Below are 19515 nucleotides of genomic sequence, written 5' to 3' on the forward strand. Positions count from 1 at the left end.
TTTTTTTTTTAGTTACGTAAAGAGTAAAAGGGAGTTGAGAGTTGATATTGGACCACTGGAAAATGATGCTGGTGAGGTAGTAATGGGGGACAAAGAAATGGCAGATGAACCTAATGGGTACTTTGCATCTGCTTTCACTGTGGAAGACACTAGCAGTGTGCCAGAGATCTGTGAGTGTCAGGGAGCAGGAGTGAGTGACATTGCTATTACAAAGGAATAAGTGCTAGGCAAACTGAAAGGTCTTAAGGTGGATAAGACCAGATGGACAACATCCCACAGTCCTGAGAGAGGTTGCTGAAGAGAAACTGATGCATTGGTCATGATCTTTCAAGAATCACTTGATTCTGGCATTGTCCCGGAGGAGTGGAAGATTGCAAATGTCACTCCACTCTTTAAGAAGGGAGGAGGACAAAAGAAAGGAAATTACAGGCCAGTTAGCCTAACCTCCGTGGTTGGGAAAGTGTTGGAGTCTGTTATTAGGGGCGAGGTTTTGGGATACTTGGAGACTAATGATAAAATAAGTCAAAGTCAGCATGGCACTATAAAAGAAGTTTCATCTAGCGAAGAGGCCATTGTCAGAGCTCGAGAAGGAGAGGATTCATGGGCGTTTTCAGTTTTTTAAATGGCCAACCAATTGAGGGCGAAGGAGCTGAAGACAGCCGGTCAGCTAGCGCACTATAAAAGAAGTTTCGTTTAGCGAAGTGGCCATCGTCGGAGTGGACTGAGTCAGAGTGGGACGGCTTTGGTTCAACAGGCTTTGGCGTGAACAGGCAGAGGTGAGGGTAGGTTCCGGTAAGTTTTTGTTGTTGTTTTTTACTCTTTCAATTTCTTTTTTAACTAGTAAATTTAGAGAGAATGTCAGGCAGGATGTTGGAATGCTCCTCTTGCAGGATGTGGGAAGGCAGGGAGACCTCCAGTGTTCCTGACAACGACACCTGCAAGAAGTGCATCCAGCTGCAGCTCCTAACAAACTGCATTAGGGAACTGGAGCAGGAGCTGGATGACCTCCGGATTATTCGGGAGGATGAGGAGTTTATAGATAGTAGTTTCAGGGTGGCAGCTACCCCAAAGCAGAAGGGCACAGGTAATTGGGTTACCGTCAGGTGAGGGAAGGGGAAAGGGCTATTAGAGCAGTGTTCCCCTGTGGCCATTCCACTCAACAACAAGTATACTGATTTGGATACTGTTGGCGGGGATGACTTACCTGGGACAAGCTGTGGCAGCCGGATCTCTGGCACTAATTTTGCTGACGATACAAAGATTGGAGGTGTAGTGGACAGTGAGGATGGTTTTCAAAGCTAGCAGAGGGATTTGGACCAGCTGGAAAAATGGGCTGACAAATGGCAGATGGAGTTTAATGCGGACAAGTGTAAGGTATTCCACTTTGGAAGGACAAACCAAGGTAGAACATACAAGGTAAATGGTAGGGCACTGAGGAGTGCAGTAGAACAGAGGGATCTGGGAGTACAGATACATAATTCCCTAAAAGTGGCGTCACAAGTAGATGGGGTTGGAAATAGAGCTTTTGGCACATTGGCCTTTATAAATCAAAGTATTGAGTACAAGAGTTGGAATGTAATGGTGAGGTTGTATAAGACATTGGTGAGACCGAATTTGCAGTATTGTGTGCAATTTTGGTCACTTAATTACAGGAAGGATATTAATAAGGTTGAAAGAGTGCAGAGAAGGTTTACAATGATGTTGCCGGGACTTGAGAAACTGAGTTACAGAGAAAGGTTGAATAGGTTAGGACTTTATTCCCTGGAGCATAGGAGAATGAGGGGAGATTCGATAGAGGTACATAAAATTATGATGAGTATAATTAGAGTTAATGCAAGCAGGCTTTTTACTCTGAGGCTAGGGGAGAAAAAAACCAGAGGTCATGGGTTAAGGGTGAAAAGGAAAAAGTTTAAAGGAAACACTAGGGGGGGCTTCTTCATGCAGAGAGTAGTGGGAGTGTGGAACGAGCTGACAGTTGAAGTGGTGAATGCAGGCTCACTTTTAACATTTAAGAAAAACTTGGACAGATACATGGATGAGAGGTGTATGGATGGATATGGTCCAGGTGCAGGTCAGTGGGACTCGGCAGAAAAATGGTTCGGCACAGCCAAGAAGAGCCAAAGGGCTTGTTTCTGTGCTGTAATGTTCTATGGTTCTATAGTTTCTGTGATGGCAAATCTTGCCTGATAAATCTGTTAGAATTCTTTGAGCAAGTAACAAGCATGGCAGGCAAAGGAAAAGCATTGGATGTTATTTAATTGGATTTTCAGAAGGCATTTGATTCTTAACAAGATTAAATATTATGGTGTTACAGCATGGATAGAGGAATGGCTGACAGGTACGAGGGAGCGAGTGGGAATAAAAGAGGCCTTTTCTGGTTGGCTGCCGGTGACTAGTGGTGTTCCTCAGGGGTCAGTATTGGGACTGCTACTTTTCACTTTGTTTGACAATGGTTTAAATAATGGAATTGATGGCTTTATGGCAAAGTTTATGGATGATACAAAGATAGGTGGAGGGGTAGGTCGTGCTGAGGAAGCAATGCGTTTGTAGCAGGGCTCTGACAAATTGGAAGAATGGGCAAAAAGTGGCAGATGGAATACAGTGTTGGGAAATGTATGATAATGCATTTTGGTAAAAGGAACAACAGTTGATGACTATTATCCAAATGGGGAGAAGGTTCAAACATCAGAGGTGCAGAGGGACTTAGGAGTCCTCGCGCAAAACTCCCAGAAGGTTACTTTACAGGTTGAGTCTGTGGTAAAGAAGGCAAGTGAAATGTTAGCATTTATTTCAAGGGGAATAAAATATAAAAGCAAGGAGACTATGCTGAGCCTTTGTAAGACTCTAGTCAGGACCCACTTGGTGTAATATCAATGCTTTTCTGTATTGCCCAATGGCCGTAACCTCAGGTACCCACTTTGGACACTGTTGAGAGGGGAGTCGCACTGACCAGGTCTCTGGCATTGAGTCTGGTGCTGTGGCTCAGAAGAGCAGAGAGGAGAAGAGAACTGCAGTGGTGATCGGAGATTCCATAATCAGAGGAACAGAGACCAGATTGTGTGGGCGCGATAGAGACACTCGGATGCCATGTTGCCTCCCTGGTGCCAGGATCAGGGATGTCTCGGGTTGGGTCAATGGTTTTCTCAAGGAGGAGGGATTGTGTACACCCCCAAGGTTCTGAAAGACATGGTTGAAGAGATTGTGGGGAATGAGTAGTGATCTGCCAAGAATTATTTGATTCTGGCATGCTTCCAGACGAATGGAAAACTGCAAATGTTACTCCATTCTCCAAGAATGCAGAGAGGCAGAAAAATTGAAATTATAGGCCAGTTAGTCTGACCTCAGTGATTGTGAAGAGGTTGCAGTCGATTGTTAAGGGTGTGCTTTTGGGATACTTGAAGGCACAAGATAAAATGGGCCGTAGTCAGCATAGATTCCTCAAGGGAAGATCTTTCCCCACAAATCTGTTGGAATTCTATGAGGAGATAACAGGCAGGATAGACAAAGAAGAGTCGGTGGATGTTGTTTACTTGAATTTTCAGAAGGCCTTTGACAAAGTGCCACACATGAGGCTGCTTAACAAGATAGAAGCCCAGGTATTACATGAGATTTACTAGCATGGATAGAAGATTGGCTGATTGGCAGGAGGCAAAGAGTGGAAATAAAGGGGGCTTTTTCTGGTTGTCTGCCGGTGACTAGTGGTGTTTTGCAGGGGTGGTTTTGGGACCACTTCTTCTTGCGTTATATGTCAATGATTTGGATGATGGAATTGATGGGTTTGTGGCCAAGTTTGCTGATGATATGAAGATAGGTGGAGGTGCAGATAGTGTCAAGGAGGCAGGGAGTCTGCAGAAGAATTTAAGTAGGTTAGAAACACAGGCAAAGAGGTGAAAGATGGAATATAGCTTAGGGAAGTTTATGGTCATACATGTTAGTAGATGGAATAAAGGCATGGACTATTTTCTAACTTGGGGGAAAATTCAAAAACCTAGGTGCAAAGGGTCAAGAATGTATCCAGGAAAGAAAGCATTAATGCATGAGGAGTGTTTGATGGTCCTTAGCCTTCACTTGCTGGAGTTCAGAAGAATTGGGGTTGGGGGGGGGGAGAGAATCTCATTGAAACCTATGAATATTGAAAGGGGTTTATGTGGAGAGGATTTTCTTATAGTGGGGGAGTCTAGAACTAGTGTACTCGGAATAGAAATGAGGAGGAATTTCTTCAGCTCGATGGTGGTGAATCAGTAGAATTCATTGCAAAGCGGAGGTTGGTAGTTTCTTGATTAGTTGGGGCATCAAAAGTTACAGGGAGAAAGCAGGAGAATGGGGCTGATAGGGTTAATAAATCAGCCATGACAGAATGGTTGAGCAGTCTCGATGGGCCTGATGGGTTAATTCTATTCCTCCGTCTTAAGGTCTGATGGTGTCAGCACACACCAGTAACCCCAACCACAAACTGTTCCAGCTGCTACCATCTGGGAAACGGTACCCCAGGACCAACAGCTTCGTCCACCAGGCCATCAGACTGATTAACTCATGCTGACACGATTGTATTTCTATGTTATATTGACTGTCCTGATGGAAAGATTGAGATGCATTCAGGGCTAGTCTAGAAGGTGAGGTCTTCAGAGATCCAAAGGAGGTAAGTGAACTAATTCATATCTGGCTCGATGGGAAGAAGCAGAGGGTGAGGAGAGAAACCAGAGGGAGGTGTTTCTTAGACTGGAGATCTGTGATGAGTGATATATCAGAAGGATTGGTGCTGGGACTGTTGTTCATTATTTATACATAAGACCAGATGACATAAGAGCAGAATTAGGCCATTCAGCCCATCATGTCTGTTCTGCAATTCCAACATGCTGTCTTATTATTCCCTCTGAACCCCATTCTCCTACCTTCTCCCTGTAACTGCTGACACCTTACTGGGTGCCATGGTAACAAAGGGGACAGTGCGATGACGTTCTGTCACCGTTCTGTCAGTATTCTCTGTACATCCTTCCCGTGGAATATGTGGGTGTCCTCCAGATGCCCCCATTCCCTCCCACGGCCCAAAGCCATACTGGGTAGGTAAATTGGTCATTGTAAATTGTTTTATGATTAGGTTAAGGATAAATTGGGGAGTTGTCGGCTGTTCCCAGGCTGACACGGTTCAGAGGGCTGGGAGAGCCTCTTCCTCGATGTACATCAAAATAAATAAATAAAATAACCAGGAACCTGTGGATCTCTGGGCAAAATGCAGGGAAATAGGACCGGCTCAGATGGGAATCTTGTTCAGGATGGACAAGTTGGTCTGGAGGTTCTATAACAATATGATGCTGTGCAGATTTGGGGAATTAAGAAGGCAGCAGAGGTGAGTGAGGAGGACCTGGGGGAGAGCAGTGGGACAGACCATTGCATATTTAGAGCCCACCTACCTTGTCGAGACCATTGGAAGAGCTGGAGGTGATGTCACCATTCAGGAAGTGATGTGTGTCAGTGGAAACAGCTGATTGGTGAGCAGCAAGGGTGGGTTGTTCACTGAAATGAAGACAAAGGCAGGGATGTTACATTGTAACAGGCAGTGTTTATCAACGAAGAATCTTGTTGGTGTAATAAGAAAGTAAGAACATAAGAAATAGGAGCAGGAGTAGGCCATCCGGCCCATCGAGCCTGCCCCGCCATTCAATAAGATCATGGCTGATCCGTCCATAAACTCAGCTCCATCTACCTGCCTTTTTCCCAGAACCCTTAATTCTCCTACTATGGAAAAATCTATCTAACTGTACCTTAAACATTGTGAAGAAGCCTCAACTGCTTCCCTGGGCAGAGAATTCCACAGATTCACCACTGTCTGGGAAAACAGTTTCTCCTCATCGTTGTCCAAAATCGTCTCCCCTGAATCTTGAGGCAATGTCCCCTAGTTCTAGTCTCACCTACCAATGGAAACAACTTTCCTACTTCTATCTTAACTATCCCTTTCAAAATTTTGTATGTTTCTATAAGATCCCCTCTCATTCTTCTGAATTCTAGAGAGTATAGTCCCAGGCGACTCAATCTCTCCTCATAGGTTAACCCCTTCATCCCCGGAATCAACCTCCTCTGCACTGCCTCTGAAGCCAATATATCCTTCCTCAAGTATGGAGACCAGAACTGCACACAGTACTCCAGGTGTGTCCTCACCAGTACCCTGTATAGGTGCAGCATGACCTCCCTGCTCTTGAATTCAATCCCTCTAGCAATGAACGCTAACATTCCGTTTAATAACCTGTTGTACCTGCAAGCCAACTTTTCACGATTCATGCACAAGCACTCCCGTGTCCCTCTGCACAACAGCATGCTGCAATCTTATTCCTTCCAAAGTCGATGATCTCCCATTTACCAACATTGTATTCCATCTGCCAGACCTTGGCCCACTCATTTAATCCATCTCTATCCCTCTGCAGACTCTCCACATGCTCTGTACAATTTGCTTTTCCACTCAGTTTAGTGTCATCAGCAAATTTTGCTACGCTACACTCAGTCCCCTCTTCAAAATCATCAATGTAAATGGTGAACAGGTGCAGGACCAGCACCAAACTCTGCAACACCCCACTCACCAACACCCATTTATACCAACTCTCTGCCTTCTATTGGTTACCCAATCCACTATCCATGCCAATACACTTCCTCCGACTCCATGCATCCGTATCTTATTTATAAGTCTCTTGTACGGCACCTCATTGAACGCCTTCTGGAAATCTAAGCATACGACATCCATCTGTTCCCCTCTATCCACTGCACTCATTATGTCCTCAAAGAACTCCAGTAAGTTTGTCAAACAGGACCTGCCCTTTCTGAATGCATGTTGTGTCTGTCTAATGGAACCACTCCTTTCTAAATGTTTTGCTATTTCTTCCTTAATGACGGCTTCGAGCATTCAATACACTCAGTGAATGTGAGGTGCATGTTCTCTGTCCAGGAGGAAGAGAGGGCCCAGTGCAAGGGTGTCCATGGCAGGAGAACTCCGTCCAGTGGAATGTTCCTGCTGCAAAAGGTGGAAACCAGGGGAAAGTAGCAACAGGAACGTTTGTGTGACCACAGCTGGGGAGGAAAAAGACAGAAAAAGCTGTCGTGACAGGGGACTCGGCTGTAAGGGGTGTAGAGGGGCTTTCCACTGGGTGTAGACAAGCCTCTGAAATGGTATAACACACAAGCTGCTGTAGGAACTCAGCAGGTCAAGCAGTATCTGTGAGGGAAAGGAATTGTCAGTGTCAAAACCCAAAACGTCGACAATTGATCCCCACCCTCTCCCCCCCACACAGATACAGCCTGACTTGTTCAGATCCTCCAGCAGTTTGTTGTCTCTCCACATTCCAGTATCTGCAGTCTCTCCTGTCTCTATAAAGCTGTTGCCTCCCTGGTGCCAGGGGTAGGGACGTTTCTGATGTCTGTAGGACGTCCTGACCAGGGAGGGTGAACAGCCAGTGGTGGTGGGACTTTATACAACCTTGAGATTTATGTCCTTACAGGCAGTGACAGAACAAACACCCAAAGAGTCCATCAAACAAAAGAAGAATGTCAAAGACCTGAGAGGAAAAAAAAGCAATTGGAAGTAAGCAGACAGCATTGAGAAATTAAGTTGCTGAAGGTGAGTCCACAGAAGCCCGTTAGTTGCAGGCCACAGCCTCAGGTCAGTGTGAAGATGAGTAAACCTCACGGAACAGAGAGCTGAACCGGCCCCCACTTCCCCCACCCCCCAATCCCCACATCACACAGTGCCAGAGGGCAACTTCTCCCAGTCTGTCTGCATAACAGTTTAAATTCTTCTTGCTCATGCCTCTTCACTCTTTTTTAAAGGAAGCTGGGGTCTTGTCGGAGTCTGTGATCTACAGACGCACTCAGACTGAGCTCTGACCACCGACCAATCGAACCTCAGAAGTTTGCGAGGAGGGGATTTCACTCGGGTCCACTGTCCAAGTAGAGATAGGCAGCGGCAGATCACCGCAGCAAAACTGAGCTCTGACCACCGACCAATCGAACATCAGAAGTTTGCGAGGAGGGGATTTCACTCGGGTCCACTGTCCAAGTAGAGATAGGCAGCGGCAGATCACCGCAGCAAAACTGAGCTCTGACCAGTGAGCAATCGGCGTTCGGGATTGATCAGCAAGAGCAAATTAAAGGAAGGCGGGGCAAGCAGAGCGGCCATCATTGGAGTGGGCAGAGTTAGAGTGGGGGGTCCTGAGGCTTCAGACAGGGAAAGCAAAGAAAAGAAAGATCCAGAAAAGTTGTTTTCACCCTTTCCCTCTTTATATCTGCTCACTGAGGACAGCAGAGATAACTGGCAGGGTAGCTGAATGCTCCTCTTGCAGGATGTGGGAACGCAGGGAGATCTCCAGTGTTCCTGACAACTACAACTGTGAGAAGTGCTTCCAGCTGCAGCTTCTAACACTCTGCGTTAAGGAGTTGGAGCTGGAACTGGGTGAACTCCGGGTCATTCAGGAGGCTGGGGGGGGGGGGGGGATAGATTGGACTTATAGACAGGTGGTTACACCCAAGGTGCAGGACACAGGAAACTGAGTGACAGTCAGGAAGGGGAAAGGGGTTAAGGAGCTAGTGCAGAATACCCCTGTGGCAATCCCCCTCAACAGGTATATCACTTTGGATACTATCAGCGTGGGCGGTGGTTGGGGTGGGGATAACCAAAAGAGGAAAGTCAGAGTGGTTGTGTCTCTGGCACTGAGTCTGCATCTGTGACTCAGGAGGGAAGAGGAGAGAAGAGGCACACTGTGGTGATAGGGGACTCATTAGTTAGGGGAACAGAAAGGAGGGTCTGTTATCTGGGAAGTATATTCCCAGATGCTAATGTACCTCCCAGGTGCCAGGGTCTGGGTCATCTGGGATTAGGTCTTCAGCATTCTGAAGTGGGAGGGTGAACAGCCAGAAGTCGTGATCCTCGTAGGTACCGATGACATGGGCAGGACAAGTGATGAGGTTCTGCATAGGGGGTTCAGGGAGTTGGGTGCTAAGTTAAAGAGCAGGACATGCAGGGTTGTGATGTCAGGATTGCTGCCTGTGCCACGTGCCAATGAGGCCGGAGTAGGAAGATTATACAGTTTAACATGTTGCTAATGAGTTGGTGTCGGAGGGAGGGTGTAAGCTTTTTGAAACATCGGGATCTCTTCCAAGAAAGGTTGGACCCACACAGAAGGGACAGTTTGCACCTAAACTAGAGTGGGACTAATATCCGAGTGGGAAGGTTTGTTAATGCTGCACAGTGGGGCTTAAACTAGAGTTACAGAGGGATAGAAATCAGAGTGCCAGAACAGTTAGTGGAGAGGTTGAGGAGATAGATGTTGGTAAGAGGTCAGACAAAGTCAGGAATCAAAAGGTTGAGCATGGTGCTGAGCTGCTGATATTTCAATGCAAGAAGCATCGTAGGAAAGGTGGATGAACTTAGCGTATGGATCATCACCTTGTAGCCGTTAGTAAGACTGGGTGGCAGGAGGGGCAGGACTGGCAGCTCAATATTCTGGGGTTCCGTTGTTTAGACGTGACAGAGCAGGAGGAATTACAGGAGGGGGGTGGCATCACTAGTCAGGGAAAATGTCACAGCACTGCTCCATCAGGACAGACTGGAGAACTTGTCTAAGTGAGGTGTTAGGGGTGGAACTGAGAAATAAGAAAGCTATGAGCACATTAATTGGACTATATTACAGACTCCCAACAGTCCTAGAGATTCAGAGGAACAAATTTGTAGAGAGATCACAGACTGTTTCATGAAACACAAGTAGAAGGTGATTTTAAACTTTCCACATGTTGTTTGTGAATCCAATACTGTGAAAGGACTGGATGGGATAGAATTTGTCAAATGTATTCAGGAAAGTTTACTTCCTACAAGTCCTAACGAGGGATCATGCGCTACTGGTTCTGCTATGAGGGAATGAGACAGGGCAGGTGACAGAAGTCTGTGCAGGGTAACACTTTGCATTCAGTGACCACAATGCCATGAGTTTCAAGGATAGGTCTGGTCTGTACGTTGAGATTATAAACTGGAGAAAGGCCAATTGTGATGGTATCAGAGAGGATCTGGCAAGTGTGGATTGGGACAGGCTGTTTTCCGGCAAAGGTGTACTTGCAAAGCGGGAGGCCACTTTCGAGTTTTCAAGAGATATTGAGGCCCTGGTTGAGAAAAAGAGGAGGTGCCCAGCAGGTATAGGCAGGTAGGAACTAATGAGGTGCTTATGGAATACAACAAATGCAAAAGAACACTGAAGTAAGAAATCAGGAAACTAAAGAAGGCGTGAGGTTGCTCTAGCAGACAAAGTGAAGGAGAATCATAGGAAATTCTGCAGATACGTTAAGTGCAAAAGGATTGCAAGGGACAAAATTGGTCTTCTGGAAGATCAGAATGGTGATCCAGACGTGGAGCCAGAAGAGATAGGGGGGAACTGAAATGGAATTTAGGCACCTGTGTTTACTCAGGAGAAGGACACAGAGTCTATCGAAGTGAAACAAAGCAGTGTCGAGTTCGTGGACCCGATACAGATTACCGAGCAGGAGGGGTTTGTGTTTACTCAGGAGAAGGACACAGAGTCTATAGAAGTGAAACAAAGCAGTGTCGAGTTCATGGACCCGATACAGATTACCGAGCAAGAGGGGTTTGCTAACTTGAGGCAAATTGGGGTGGATAAATCCCCAGGGACTGACAATGTGTTCTCTTGGAACCTGCAGGAGGCAAGTGCAGACATTGCAGGGGCCCTAGCAGAGATATTTAAATCATCCTTAGTGACAGGAGAGGCACCAGAGGACTGGAGGATGGCCATTGTTGTTCTGCTGTTTCAACAAGGCTCGAAACAGAAACCAGGAAATGAAAGTCCGGTGAGTCTGACATCAGTTGTGGGAAAGTTATTGGAAGGTATTCTAAGGGATGCCCGACGCTGGCCCCCTAGGCCTGAGTCGACATAGTTATATTCTAAGGGACCGGATGTATAAGTATTTGGATGGACATGGAAAGATTAGGGAGAGTCAGCATGGCTTTGTGTGTGGTAGGTCATGTCTAAACAATCTTATAGAGTTTTTGAGGAAGTTACCAGGAAAATGGGTGAAGACAAGACAGTGGGTGTTATCTACATGGACTTTAGTAAAGCCTTGGACAACGTCCTGCATATGAGGCTGGTCAGAAAGGTTCAATTGCTCGGCATTCAGGATGAGGTAGTAAATTGGATTGGACATTGGCTTTGTGGGAGAAGCCAGAGAGTGGTGGTAGAAGGTTGTCTCTCTGACTGGAGGCCTGTGACCAGTGGTTTACAGCAGGGATCAGTGCTGGGTCCATTGTTGTTTGTCGTCTGTATCAATCAACTGGATGATAAGGTGGTTAACTGGATCAGCAACTTTGCAGATGACACCATGACTGGGGATGTTGTGGACAGCGAAAAGCCTATCATGGTTAGCAGAGGGGTCTGCATCAACTGGAAAAATGGCAGATGGAATTTAGTGCAAACAACTGTGAGTGTAACCAACCAGGATAGGTCCTGGGGAGAAAGGGATCAGCCGTGATTGAATGGCGAAACAGTCTCGATGGGCCAAATGGCCAAACTCTGCTCCTACATCTTATGGTCTTGTAGTCTTGGGTGTCAGGGAGCAGGAGTGAGTGCCATTGCTATTTCAAAAGTGAAAGTCATCTGGACCAGCGTTCTGAGAGAGATTGCTGAAGAGATAACGGATGCATTGGTCATGATCTTTCGAGAATCACTGGATTCTGGCATGGCCCCGGAGGACTGGAAATTTGCAAATGTCACTCCACTCTTTGAGAAGGGAGGAAGGCGAAAGAAAGGAAATTATAGACCAGTTAGCCTAACCTCAGTGGTTGGGAAAGTATTGGAGTCTACTATTAAGGATGAAGTTTCGGGGTACTTGTAGACTCATGATAAAATGAGTCAAAGTCAGCGTGGTTTCTGTGAAGGGAAATTTTGCTGGACTCTTGCTGAAATTTTGTTAGAGGTCTTCAAGGAAGTAACCAGCAGGGTGGACAAAGGAGAGGCAGTGAATGTCATTTACTTGGATTTTCAGAAAGCATTTGATAAGGTGCCACACATGAGACTGGTTAACAAGATAAAATCCTATGGTGTTACAGGAAAGACACTGGCATGGATAGAGGAATGGCTGACAGGCAGGAGGCAGCGAGTGGGAATAAAGGGGGCTTTTTCTGGTTAGCTTATATTGACTAGTGGTGTTCCTCGGGGTCAGTATTGGGACTGCTGCTTTTCACATTGTTTGTCAATGAATTAGATAATGGAATTGATTGCCTTGTGGCAAAGTTTGCAAATAATATGTAGATAGGTGGAGGGGAGGTAGTGCTGAGGAAGCAATGCGATTGTAGCAGGACTTTGACAAATTGGAAGAATGGGGAAAAAGCGGCAGATGGAATACAGTGTTGGGAAATGCCTGATAATGCATTTTGGAAAAAGGAACGATAGTACAGACTATTATCTGAATGGGGAGAAAATTCAAACATCAGAGGTTCAGAGGGACTTAAGGGTCCTCGTGCAAGACTCCAAGAAGGTTAATTCACAGGTTGAGTTTGTGGTAAAAAAAGGCAAATGTAAAGTAGGCATTTATTTCAAGAGGAATAGAATATAAAACCAAGGAGATGATGCTAAGCCTTTCTAAGACACTAGTCAGGCCGCACGGAGTACTGTCAACAGTTTTGGGCTCCATATCTCAGAAAGGATGTGTTGTCATTGGAGAGAGTCCGGAGGAGGTTCCCGAGGATGATTCTGGGAGTGAAGGGGTTAACATATGAGCAGTGTTTGGCAGCTTTGGGCCTGTACTCACTGGAATTTAGATCTCATTGAAACGTACTGAATGTTGAAAGGACTAGATAAGGTGGATGAGGAGAGGATGTTTCCTCTGCTGGGGGTATCTAGAACTAGAAGGTACAGTCTCAAAACTGAGGGGCAACCTTTTAGAACAGAGGTAAGGAGGATTGTCTTTTGCCAGACAGTGGTGAATCTGTGGTTTGCTCTGCCACAGACTGTGGTGGAAGCTCAGTCCAATGTATATTTAACGCAGAAGTTGATAGTTTCCTGATCGGTCAGGGCATCAAAGGATATGGTAGAGGCAGGTGTATGGGGTTGAGTGGGATCCAGGATCAGCCATGATGAAATGGTGGAGTGGACTCGATGGGCTGAATGGCCTAATTCTGCTCCCGTGTGTTATGGCCTTACACTGTGATCGGTAGGGCACTGAGGAGTGTGGTAGAACAAAGGGATCTGGGAATACAGGCCCATCATCACAGGTAGATAGGGTGGTTAATAAAGATTTAGGCACATTAACCGTCATAAATCAATGTACCGAGTACAGGAGATGGGATATTATGCTGGTGAGGCCTGATTTGGGGTGTTGTCTGCAGATTCGGTCACCGAGTGGTCCATGCGAGCTCAGTTTCAACATTGAAGCAAAGTTTAAATAGGTTATTGGATAGTGGGGTTATGGAGGGCAATGGTCCTGGTGCAGGACGATGGGAGTAGGCAGTTCAAATAGTTTGAGCATGGACTAGATGGGCCGAAGGGCCTGTTTCTGTGCTGAAATTCTCTATGCCTCGGACTCTAACTGCGGTTCTTCACGGTGCTGAGTTCCAATCTTGGAGCTTGTTGATTGGTTGGATTTCGATATCTCCAGGAGTGACCTCGGGACGGGTGTCTTCAGGGTGTGGCTGCCGGAGGACTATAAACTGTGCTCTCTCTCTCTCTGTCTCTCTGACTCTCTCTCTCTCCCTCTCCCTCTCCCCCCACTCTCTCTCTCTCCCTCTCCCTCTCCCTCTCGCTCCCCCCTCCCTCTCCCTCCCTCCCCCCATCTCCCCCTCCCCCCTCTGTCTGTCTCTCTCCCTCTCCCCCCTCTCTCTCTCTCTTTCTCACTCTCCCCCTCTCCCTCTTCCCCCTCTGTCTGTCTGTCTCTGTCTCTCTCTCTCCCTCTCCCTCTCTCCCTCTCCCCTCTCTCTCTCTCTCACTCTCTCTCTCTCCCTCTCCCCCCACTCTCTCTCTCCCTCTCCCTCTCGCTCCCCCCTCCCTCTCCCTCCATCCCCCCATCTCCCCCTCCCCCCTCTGTCTGTCTGTCTGTCTGTCTCCCTCTCCCTCTCTCCCTCCCCTCTCTCTCTCTCTCTCTCTTTCTCTCTCTCTCTTTCTCACTCTCTCTTTCTCACTCTCCCCCTCTCCCTCTTCCCCCTCCCTCTCGCCCCCTCTCTGTCTGTCTGTCTCTCTCCCTCTCACTCCCCCCCCACCCCGGTTTCCAATTTTACCTCAGATTCCCCGTGTCTGCAGTTTCCTGTCGATGCTGCTGTGAGCCGAAGGTTCGTGGTGTGGGACACACAGGTTGTCACCGGAGAAATGAAGTCAGCTTTCTTCAGTCTGGAGAAATAATATCTGGAAGGAGAGTGAACGGAATTCCAGAGACAACAGTGAATCAGTCTAAACCAAACTGTAAAACAGCAAAAGGCAGAGTGAGCGTACCCAGGCTTATAGAGAGACTCGGAGCTTTCACTTTCAGTCTCACTCAGACCACATCCTTTGCTTATCAGGGAAATCACGTGACAGTCTGTACAGTCAAACAGACCTTCAGCCCAATATTTTCGTGCTGACTGGTAACCATCTGTCCGTACTGATCCCAATTAACAGTTCAAATCCCCAAAATGTCTCTGTCTCCCCACCCTCCACCCACCCACCACTCTCTCCTCTTCCAGTTTACCCACCTCTCTCTCTCCACTCCCCACCTCTCCACTCCTGACCCACTCACTTCTCTCTCCCCAATCCCCACCCACCTCTCTCCTCTTGACACCCATTCGCACCTCTCTCCACTCCACACTTACCCACCTCTTTGCTCCCCACCCACTCATCTTTCTCTCCCGACTCCCCACCCACTCTCTCTTCCCACTCAACACCCACCCACCCACCCTCCTCTCGCTGTCCTCTCCCCACCTACCCACCTCTTCTCCACTCCCCAGCCACTCACCTGTCTCCCCCTCCACTTCCCATCTATTTACCTCTCTACGCACTCCCCATGCACTTCTCTCCCAACACATCCACCTTTCTCCCTCCTCTTGCCACCTGTCTACCTCTCTCACCACTCCGTACCCACCTCTCTCTCTCCCCATTCCCCATCCACCCCCTCACTTTCCATCCATTCACCTCTCCCTCCCTGCTCCTCACCCACACAATGAATCCCGGTGGACATTTCTCTCCCCATCTCCACTCTACAACCCCTAACTCACCCATCTCTCTCAACCAGCTTCTGCCCCACTCCCAATACACACCACACCCCAGCCCTCTCTGATCATCTCTTTCTTCCTCACTCCTTACCCCCGTCTCCCCACGTCTGTTCCCGGATTCAATCCTCTCCATCTCCAGCACTGACTGAGAGTCACTGACTTGAATCACTATCTTTGTTTCTCTCTCTGCAGATGCTGCCCGACCTGGTGAGTCTGAGCAGCCGTTTCCAAATTTACCTCAGATTCCCGTGTCTGCAGTTTCCTGTCGATGTTGCTGTGAGCCGAAGGTTCGTGGTGTGGGACACACAATGTACCCAGAATGGGATCGGCCATATCTACGGCTTTGTGTGGACCTTTCCAGTCAAAGGTTTTGGTGTTCCCCTACCAAACCATAATTCAACCAGTCAATGTACTGTCCACCACAAATCAATGGAAGTGTGTCAAAGTTTTATACGACAGGCCGAAACTTCACAAACTTCTAAGAGAGTACTGAGAGGGAGCACGAGAAGAGAGCCATCTTTTCAATCAGGTCTACTCTCAAGATTAACAAGGCAGAACTTCATGGCAGTTTGTCAACTAATCACTGAGCGGGATTCATGAGAGAGGGTGAATAAATATAATTCCAGCACAAGTGGAGCGGCCATTGTAGTGAGTGGGTCAGTGTTCAGAGTGGCTTTGGCTCATCAGGCTTGGGTGAGGTCAGCAGCTGTTAAATTTCTCTTTTTCTTTGTAATTGTTCATTCCTCACCTGTTGGGGCACAGCAGTATAGAGAGAATGGCCCCAGGGACGGTGTTTTGTTCTGTGTGTGAGATAGGGGAGACCTCCATTCTCCCAGATAACCATACCTGCACCAGGTGCTCCTCAGAAAATGTGTTGGGGATCTGGAGCTGCAGTTCGGTGACCCTCAGCTCAAACAGGAGAATGAGGAGGTGATAGGCAGGAGTTACAGGGAGGCAGTGACCCCTGAGTTACAGGAAGCAGGTACCTGGGTGACTGTCAGGAGGAGGAGGGAAAATACACATTGTATCGAATGGAGAGGCAGGTAGGCAGAGGGGGTGGTTTGGCTCCATTGATAAAAAAATACACATCATTAGAAGAGGTGACATAGGGTCAGAAAGTGTTGAATCGTTGTGAGTAGAGTTAAGGAACTGACAGGGTAAAAAGACTCTGAGAGGAGTTATATGCAGACCCCCAAACTGTCAGAAAAATATTGTTTACAAATTACAACATGAAGTACACAATGCATGCCAAAAGAATAATGTTATGATAGTCTTGTGGGATTTCAATGTGCAGGTAGATTGGGAAAATCAGGCTGGTGCAGGATCCCAAAAGGGGAAATTTCTAGAGTACGTATGAGACGGCTTTTAAGCCAACTCATGGTTGAGCCCACCAGGGGGATCAGCTATTCTGATTGGGTGTTGTGCAATGAACCAGAACTAATTAGAAATCTTAAGGCAAAGGAACCCTCAGGAGCCAGTGATCACAATGTGACAGAATTCACCTTGCAATTCGAGAAGGAGAAGCTAATGGCAGACATATCAGTATTACTGTGGAGTAAAGGGAATTACAGAGGCATGAGAGAGGATCTGGCCAAAATTGACTGGAAAAGAACACTGGCAGGGAGGAAGGCAGAACAGCCATTGTTGGAATTTTTGGGAGCAATTTGGAAAGTTCAGGATTCCTTCCCAAAGGAGAAGAAGAATTCTAAAGACAGGATGACATAACTGTAGCTGACAAGAGAAGTCAAAGCCAAAAATCAGTGGTAAGTTAGAGGATTGGGAAACTTTTAAAAAGCAACAGAATAAAACTAAAAATAGTCATAAAGAAGGAAAACATGGAATATGAAGGCAATCTAGCCAATAATATTAAAGAGGATGCCAAAAGTTTCTTCAGATACAGAAAGAGTAACAGAGAGGTAAGAGTATATATTGGATTACTGGAAAATGATGCTAGAGAGAGAGGGGACAAGAAATGGTGAATGAACTGAAGAAGTATTTTGCATCAGTCTTCACTGTGGAAGACACTAGCAGTCTGCTGGAAGTTCCAGTGGGTCGGGGGGGGCAGAAATGTGTGATGGTGCCATGATTAGGGAGAAGGTTCTTGGGAAACAGAAAAGTCTAGAGGTATATAAGTCACCTGGACCAGAAGGTATGCACCACAGGGTCCTGAAAGAGGTGACTGAAGAGGTTGTGGAAAAATTGATAGGGATCTTCTAAGAATCAATTGGTTCTGACATGCTTCCAGAGGAATGGAAAATTGCAAATGTCACTCTATTCTTCAAGAAGGGAGCGAGGCAGGAAAAAGTGAAATTATAGGCCAGTTAGTCTGACCTCAGTGATTGTGAAGACATTGCAGTCATTTGTTAAGGATGTGGTTTTGGGGTACTTGAAGGCACATGTTGGAATTCTTTGCCACACATGGCTGTGGAGGCCAAGTCATTTAGTATATTTAAAGTGGAGATTGATAAGTTCTTAATTAGTCAAGGCATCAATGGTTACGGGAAGAAGGCAGGAGAATGGGCTTGACAGGGTTAATAAATTAGCCATGATGGAATGGTTGATAAGCCTCAATGGGCTGAATGGCCTAATTGTGCTGGTCTATCTGAAGGTCTTGTGGTGTTAACACACCCCGGTCCTTGTTGAGGGATCAGCATTGGAAAGGGTGAGCAGTCTCAAGATCCTGGTTGTCAACGTCTCAGAGGACTTATCCTTGACCTGACATATTGATGCAATTATGAGGAAAGGATGTTAGTGACTATATTTCATTAGGAGTTTGGGGAGAATTGTTTTGTCTCCAAAGACTCAGATTTCTGAATGGTTCATGAACGCTATATCACTATCTTGCTCTCTGAAGATAGTCAACTAATTCATAATTAGCTCAACAGGAGGAATTTGCTCCTGAATCATCCAGTGTGGGTCTTTCCTGCACCTCCTCCGTGATGGAAAGAATGAGATGCATACAGGGCTGGTCTAGAAGACAAGGTTTTGAGAGATCCCAGGGTGGTAAGTTAACTAATTCATACCTGGCTCGATGGGCAGAAGCAGAGGGTGAGAACTGAAACCAGAGGAAGGGGTTTCTTGGACAGGAGACCTGTGACGAGTGGTATGCTGCAAGGATTAATGCTGGGACTTTTGTTGTTCATTATTTGTAGAAATGATTTTACCGTAAGACTCTGAGACGTAAGAGCAGAAACACAAGAAACGCGTGTACAGTCCAAGCCCCAGAGCAACATGCAAAGTGATGGTACAACTCCTGGCAATCCAGTCTGTCATTCCACTGGTCGAACACTGGAGGGCAGCACTGCTGGACGAGGCTGGCCCCTAACCCAACAAGAATGCCACACGACACTGTCTCCAGCATCGTCTCACCTGGACTGCAACAGCAGGCAAGCCCGCTTGAGGCCTAGTCCTTGCTACAACCATTGTTCTTGGAATCTGGTACAGTTTAATGATCATACAAATCACATTTTAAAAAGCAAAGAGCACCTTTGGTCGGCCTCCTAGAGGGAAATAGGACCGGCTCAGATGAGAATCTTGTTCGGGATGGACGAGTTGGTCCGGAGGCTCTATAACAATATGATGCTGTGCAGATTTGGGGAATTAAGAAGGCAGCAGAGGTGAGTGAGGGAGAGCAGTGGGACAGACCATTGCCTATTTAGAGCCCACCTACCTTGTCGAGACCATTGGACAAGCTGGAGGTGATGTCACCATTCAGGAAGTGATGTGTGTCAGTGGAAACAGCTGATTGGTGAGCAGCAAGGGTGGGTTGTTCACTGAAATAAAGACAAAGGCAGGGATGTTACATTGTAACAGGCAGTGTTTATCGAGGAAGAATCTTGCTGGTGTAATCAATACACTCAGTGAATGTGAGATGCATGTTCTCTGTCCAGGAGGAAGAGAGGGCCCAGTGCAAGGGTGTCCATGGCAGGAGAACTCCGTCCAGTGGAATGTTCCTGCTGCAAAAGGTGGAAACCAGGGGAAATTAGCAACAGGAACGTTTGTGTGACCACAGCTGGGGAGGCAAAAGACAGACACAGCTCTCGTGACAGGGGACTCGGCTGTAAGGGGTGTAGAGGGGCTTTCCACTGGGTGTAGACAAGCCTCTGAAATGGTATAACACACAAGCTGCTGTAGCAACTCAGCAGGTCAAGCAGTATCTGTGAGGGAAAGGAATTGTCAGTGTCAAAACCCAAACACCAACGATTGATCCCCACCCTCTCTCCCCCACACAGATACATTAGTGAAACTTTTTGCTGGAGGGGTAGGACTGGCAGCTCAATATTCTGAGGTTCTGTTGT

At 46.9% G+C, this 19515-nt stretch overlaps 1 protein-coding gene across 2 annotated transcripts in view; it reads right to left on the reverse strand.

Moving 5' to 3' along the window:
• The window catches only part of LOC132386081 (up-regulator of cell proliferation-like), a 41246-nt gene extending 25531 nt beyond the window's left edge, over positions 1-15715 (reverse strand). The window contains exons 1-3 of one of the 2 annotated variants that reach the window (XM_059958377.1): positions 15455-15715; positions 14252-14375; positions 5412-5514 (exon numbers count right to left, since the gene is read on the reverse strand). The gene's annotated coding sequence lies outside the window, so the exon portion shown is untranslated. Of the gene's footprint in view, positions 1-5411; positions 5515-14251; positions 14602-15454 lie in introns of those variants that run through there. The other variant, XM_059958376.1, reaches the window with a different exon arrangement.
• Positions 15716-19515: the final 3800 nt, after the last annotated feature.

Source organism: Hypanus sabinus, unplaced genomic scaffold (assembly GCF_030144855.1).
Source record: "Hypanus sabinus isolate sHypSab1 unplaced genomic scaffold, sHypSab1.hap1 H_7, whole genome shotgun sequence".
Taxonomy (NCBI): Eukaryota; Metazoa; Chordata; class Chondrichthyes; order Myliobatiformes; family Dasyatidae; genus Hypanus; species Hypanus sabinus.